Here is a 6,561-nt window from a genome sequence, read left to right on the forward strand (position 1 = left end):
CGTGACCAGCACCCGGGAGCCCGCAGACTCCCTCCTGTCACTAGCCTCACCCTCCAAAGGTAACCAGAAGCTGACTTCTCACAGCCCCGGTTCTGCCTGCTTTGCTCTTGCTGTAAGCCGGGTCAGACGGCCTGTTCTCTCCATGTGTGGTTCCTGTAGTGTGGTGTGTGCTGTGGTTGATCCATCCCTTGCTGTGTAGAAGTCCCAGATGTGGACATACCACTGTCCTTCTGTTGCCCATGGGACTATCGTGAATGTGGCACCTGGGTTTCTTAACGGTTCCTGTGGTGATTTTAATGTCCAGCCAGGTTCAAGAGCCACCGGCCTGCACAAAGCTGCCACACCTGTTGGGAAGGAGCGTGCACCTTTGCAATGGCACACAGTAGGCATCTTCTACCTAGCATGCTTCAAAATGCCATACTCCCAGGAGGGCAATGTTCAGCATAAAAAATGTGGTCTGCACAAACAGCTTGGGCACAGTGAGCCACTCTTACCGGGGAATAGAGAGAACCCTCCCAAGTCCAGGTTCCCAGACACCAGCCAAAGGCCAACCTTGTCAACTTTCTAAAGCAGCCTGGTTATAGGGACACTCTTCTGCACGCTCTGCCCCACCCTGCAGAGTCCCAGCTCAAAGTGACAGCCATGCTCAGTTCCCTACCCAAGGCTCAGGGTTCCTACTAGTAGATAGTGAGGCCAGGAGCCTCAGACAACCTGCTCCTGAGTTTTGTTAGCTTCTTAGGGGCAGGCTGGGGAGGGTGCTCAGGAAATCCCCCTACTTCTTATGGATCTGGTAATTCATCAGACAATGTGTCTTATTAAAAATCCAAGTGCTCCAACCGGCCGGTATGGCTCAGTGGTTGAGCGTTGACCTACACACTAAGAAGCCGCCGTTCTATTCCCGGTCAGGGCACATGCCTGGTTTGCAGGCCTGATCCCCAGTGTGGGGCGCACAGGAGGCAGCTGATCGATGTTTCTCTCTCATCATTGGTGATTCTCTCTCTCCTCCTCTTCTCCCTTCCTCTCTAAAATCAATAAAAACATATTTTTGAAAAAAAAGATTCCAAGGGCTTTCAAAGTAGGAAATCTCCTTGGAGCAACTAATTCATCACATGTCAGAAATGAAAGTACTCTCTACTTATTTTAAAGGAATTAAAAAAAAAGCCCAATAGAATTCCTAGTCTGTTATTGGGCTAAAAAACAAATATAAACTTTGGGAGGCTGTCATCCACAGAACAGCTTTTCTAGCAGAGATTTGGACGCCCAAGTTTCCATCTCTCTATCTGGGGTCTGTTTCTCTTGGCCGGTGTGCATAGCTGCCTGCCTCGTTTCTTCCTTTAATCGGGGCTGACTTATCCTGTAAGCATGGTGTTTAGGGCCTATGGTGCTTTCAGGGAACCACAAAAATGTTTGGGGTTTTTTAGGAACCACAAGAGTATTTAAATTTCCTTAAAAACCAGAAAGAAGAAAATGTGCTTCTGGGTGGAAGAACATATTTTAATTGTTAACCCAGCCTGGGTTGTATTTTTCTATGTCAATGCAGTTGTAAAACAGAACTAACGTACATATTTTATTGGAAGAAAGTTTCCCCGAAGTGGCCAGGGCCCACAAAAATTATAACGTGCCCTGCCTTTCATATATTTAAAAATATGCCACTTATTGGGAACATAGTGTTTCTAGTGTTCCGCCCTAGCACTGGCACTGAAATCCGGATATTTCTATGAGGAAGATTTCCCGAATTGTATACAGTATAAGACTGTTCCTGAGCCCTGGGACTCTATCAACTGTACCTCCTGGGACCAATCAGCAGCATTGGTTCCTCGGGAAAGAGCCCCAGCTCTGGATAATGTAAAGCCTTTCCTTAGTAACTGCTACAGCCATTTCCAGCTGTTCTGTGAAAAAACCCCCACAAACAAATCTATACCCCTTAACCATATATATGAAATCAGGAAACATTCCCTGGGTATTTCTAAAATATGGGTGTGTGGGGGCTAGCAGCAGAGCCTAGCACTTGGAGTAACTTTTTTTCCTTTTAGTCTTTATTGTTGAAAGTATTACATAGTTCTTCCTTTTCCTCCCATTAACCTCTTCCAGCCCACTCCCATCCTCCCCCCTGCCCCAGGCCCTCACCACCCCATTGTCTGTGTCCACGGGTTATGCATATATGCATACAAGTTCATTGGTTGATCTCTTCTCACCCACCCTCCCCTGCTTTCCCTCTGAGGTTCAAGGCTGTTCATGCTTCTATGACTCTGGGAAATTATTTTATTTTTAATGAAAGGGCTAGTAAGGTATATTCTACCTTATGTTCTTTTCTTTTACTGAGAAATCAGACAAAAAATAACATCAAACATTACATGCTATTCGATAATCTATCTTTGGTCACTGATTTGTGAACAGAAACTGGTCTTCATAGATCTCTGAACTCAACTTGCTCCAGCAGCTACTGATCAACATATGCTTGTGAGGTGACGACATCTGAGGCTAGAGAAGGACCACCTGATCGCAATAGAGGGAACAATCCCAGGAGCTCACACAGTGCCTGAAATAATCCGTGGGGAATGGGTAGGAATGTGGTTTCAGTGATGGAGCCATAGGTCTCAATTAAATGCTACTTTGATACCACTTAATACAGTTTAGGAGCAAAACCTAAAACGATAGAATTGATTCTCACTAAGTTAATTATGTCCCCCAAACAAACCTCCATAACTTTTTAAAAACTTTTTTGTCTTGTTTTGTTTCATTAATCATCACCAGAGGATATATTTCCATTGATTTTCAGAGAGAGTGGAAGTGAAGGGGAGAGACAGAGAAAGAGAAACATCGTTGTGAGAGAGACACATCAATTGGTTGCTCCTGTAGGCACCCTGACCAGGGCTGGGGATCCATGCAACCAAGATACATGCCCTTGACTAGAATCAAACCTGGGACCCTTCAGTTTAAGGGCCAATGCTCTATCCACTAAGCCAAACTGGCTAGGGCCCTCCAGAACATTTACTAGTATAGGGATACAGAAGTACCCAGCACTCAACAAGGTAAAGTTCACAATGTCTGCCACCCAAGAAAAAAACTACAGGATATGCCAAGAGGAAGGAAAATGTTACCCAGAATGAGGAGGAAAAAAAGAAATTGAAGCCATCCCAGAAACTGAAGAGATGCAAGAATTAGTATCTGAGGAGATTAAAGGTCATTATAACTGTATCCCATGTGTTCAAAAGCTAGAGGAAAGAATGAACATGAGGAGTATAGACCTAGAAGATATAAATAAGATCCAGCCCTAACCGGTTTGGCTCAGTGGATAGAGTGTTGGCCTGCAGACTGAAGGGTCCGAGGTTCGATTCTGGTCAAGGGCATGTACATTGGTTGCAGGCACATCCCTAGTAGGGGGTGTGCAGGAGGCAGCTGATTGATGTTTCTCTCTCATTGATGTTTCTAACTCTCTATCCCTCTCCCTTCCTCTCTGTAAAAAAAATCAGTAACATATTATTTTTTTTTTAAATGGCAATAATTAATATATTTTTTTTTAAAAAAGATCCAAACCAAACTTCTGGTAGATAGGTCTAGACCTGTGGTCGGCAAACCACAGCTCGCGAGCCACATGTGGCTCTTTGGCTCCTTCAGTGTGGCTCTTCCACAAAATACCATGTGTGGGCGCGCACATACAGTGAAATTGAAACCGTGGCCCACGCGCAGAAGTCAGTATTTTGTGGAAGAGCCGGTATTTTGTGGAAGAGCCACACTCAAGGAACCAAAGAGCCGCATGTGGCTTGCAAGCCGCGGTTTGCTGAGCCGCAGTTTGCCGACCACTGTCTAGACCAGGGGTGGGCAAACTTTTTGACTCGAGGGCCACAATGGGTTCTTAAACTGGACCGGAGGGCCGGAACAAAAGCATGGATGGAGTGTTTGTGTGAACTAATACATGTGAACACTGCTGCTGGTGAAGGAGAGGAGGGGAAAGCAAGAGAACCCTCCGCTCTTTCAGCTCCGCGGGCCGGATAGAACAGCCGAACGGGCCGGATCCGGCCCACGGGCCGTAGTTTGCCCACGGCTGGTCTAGACAATCTCTCTGTATAAAAGCCTGATATGCAAATTGTCCCCTCGGAAGTTTGATCGCTCACTATGATGTGTGCTGGCCACCAGGGGGCAGTGCAGAATGAAGGAAAGCCCCAGCCAGCAACTGGAAGGCCCCAATTGGCCCTGATCACCAGCCAGGCCTAGGGACCCTATCCATGCATGAATTTCGTGCATTGGGCCTGTAGTTCAAAAATAAATGCAGGTGTGTGTGTGTGTGTCTGTGTGTCTATTCTTTCCCTCTATGCCTGCCCACTGAAGGGACTGGGAACACACTTAATGCCAGTATGTTGGTTTTCGAACAGTATTCTCCACTAAAAGGAATCATGTTCCTTGGCAAAATGGCTAATTTCAGGGCTCTGGCAGGGAAAGAACAAGATGAGTCTGGAATATCTTGTGTAAGAAAGTAAGAAAATACTCAAAGAATAAAGGGGACTTGTGAGCTCACTTCAGCAGCACACATACTAACATTGGAGTGATACAGAGAAGATTAGCATGGCCCCTGTGCAAGGATGACATGCAAATTCATGAAGTGTTCCATATTTTTAAAATAAAGAAATACCAGGTTAAAAAAAGCAGGGGGGGGGGGAGGGCATGTCAAAAGTCAGAGAAGTCAGTTCTCACTGGCTAAATCAAGGACAATTCTATATAATAAAAGGCTAATACGCAAATCGACCAAACGGTGAAACGACCAGTTGCTATGATGCGCACTGACCACCAGGGGGCAGACACTCAGCGCAGGAGCTGCTCCCTGGTGGTCAGTGCTCTCAACCAGAAGCAGGGCTCATGGCTGGCAAGCACAGTGCCGGTGGTGGGAGCCTCTCCCGCCTCCGCAGCAGCGCTAAAGATGTCTGACTGACAGCTTAGGCCCGCTCCCTGTGGGCTCCTGGACTGGGAGAGGGCACAGGCCTGCCTGAGATACCTCCCTCCTGCAAGTGCATGAATTTTGTGCACCAGGCCTCTAGTTTAAGAATAAAAACTTTAAAAATGATGGCAACTGATTATAACCCACAGAATGGGTTATGAATCCATGAATCCACAACACTCAAATAGGTGAATAAATTAATAACTTTTTTTTTTATTTTGCAGTTAGAGTCCACAATAAAGAAAGCATGGAGGTATGAGAAATCTCCATTTGGCAATGACTATAAAAATAATCCAGTCAAGAAACATTAACAGATGCTAAAACTCGTGGGTAAAATGAAGATGAGGAATGGATAGTCTCAAAAATACCTCCCCACAAAATATTAACTAAAAAGGGCGAAAAGCCTCGTGGAGAAATCTGGCAGAAATGATCTTAGTGGAATGATCAATAAGGGACAACCAGGTGTAGTATGCCACCCATAGGTTGAAATACAAAAACACAGCCTCTGTGATGTTCTGGTACAAAAATGCATAACGTTGGTCCAATCATGTGGAAACAGCAGACAAACTCCAATTAAGGGATGCTCATAAGGTGACTGGTCCATAATCTTCAAAATTACCGAGGCCATGAAAGTCAAAAAACGACTGAGGAATTTTCCAGATTGAGGGGACGAGAGATTACAGGGCTGAAAATGGGGAAGTGTGGGAAGAGAGGAAAAGTAAGAATATGGGAGGAAAACCAGCCTGTCACTACTTTACACACATGGAACACACACGTGCACAATGCTTCCCAGGTAGTGAACACTGTTAGCTGTTACTACGATACTAGTAATAACTAGTCATTAGCTATTACTATTCTTACGTTTACTGATGAGTTTATCTAGACAACTTGCCACACTGGGGGTGACATAATGGGCACCTCAGCAGTGCCAGCGACACTCACACGGCACGTACACACCCAAAACAAGCGCATGGCATTTACAATCCAAAGGACTCGCCCATCTAAGACCAGCCACCTGAACATTCCCATTCCTCCTCGAGTTTACTGGGAACCATATACAAACTAAAACACTCTCTGGGTCTCTGAGTAGCTGAAGGAAAATCTGGAGAGTACCAGGTTATATGCAGGTATTCAGCAAGTTTCCTTCTGATAGTAGTGGAAAATAAATGGGCTGGTTGTCTCTCGCCTCTGACAAGAGTTCTTTGCTGCATTTATTTATCAAACACTTACTAGGCCCAGCCATGGGAACACAAAGCTGACCAACAGTCCCTGCCCACGGGCCAGTCCGTTCTTGTTGGATAGACCACAGGTTGGCCAAATGGAAGCCACAGAGTGACTGGGCTATCCCAGGGCTTCCTGGGAACACATAGGGGGCACTACTTTAGCCTGGAGTGGGGAACGGGCGAGTAGGGGTTGGGAAATAACTTCTAGAAGAAATGATGCCGCCAGGCTAAGACACTCAGCTGGGCAAAACGCAGGTTTGCACTACCATGAGGTCAGCCAACCAACCAAAGGACCCCACTGCCAAGGATGGGGGCCCATGGCTGAGCATGACACCTGAATCCATGCACAGGAGGGCTGCACCATGCTTTATTTTCAAAGTGCTTCTATGACAACAGGGGGACATT

At 46.0% G+C, this 6,561-nt stretch overlaps 1 non-coding gene across 1 annotated transcript; it reads left to right on the plus strand.

Moving 5' to 3' along the window:
- Positions 1-4,508: 4,508 nt before the first annotated feature.
- On the plus strand, positions 4,509-4,615 carry LOC132232040 (U6 spliceosomal RNA). The gene has a single exon (XR_009452204.1). It is a non-coding gene; the product is annotated as a U6 spliceosomal RNA (small nuclear RNA).
- The last annotated feature ends 1,946 nt before the right edge of the window (positions 4,616-6,561 follow it).

This window comes from Myotis daubentonii, chromosome 3, assembly GCF_963259705.1.
Source record: "Myotis daubentonii chromosome 3, mMyoDau2.1, whole genome shotgun sequence".
NCBI classification, from domain to species: Eukaryota; Metazoa; Chordata; class Mammalia; order Chiroptera; family Vespertilionidae; genus Myotis; species Myotis daubentonii.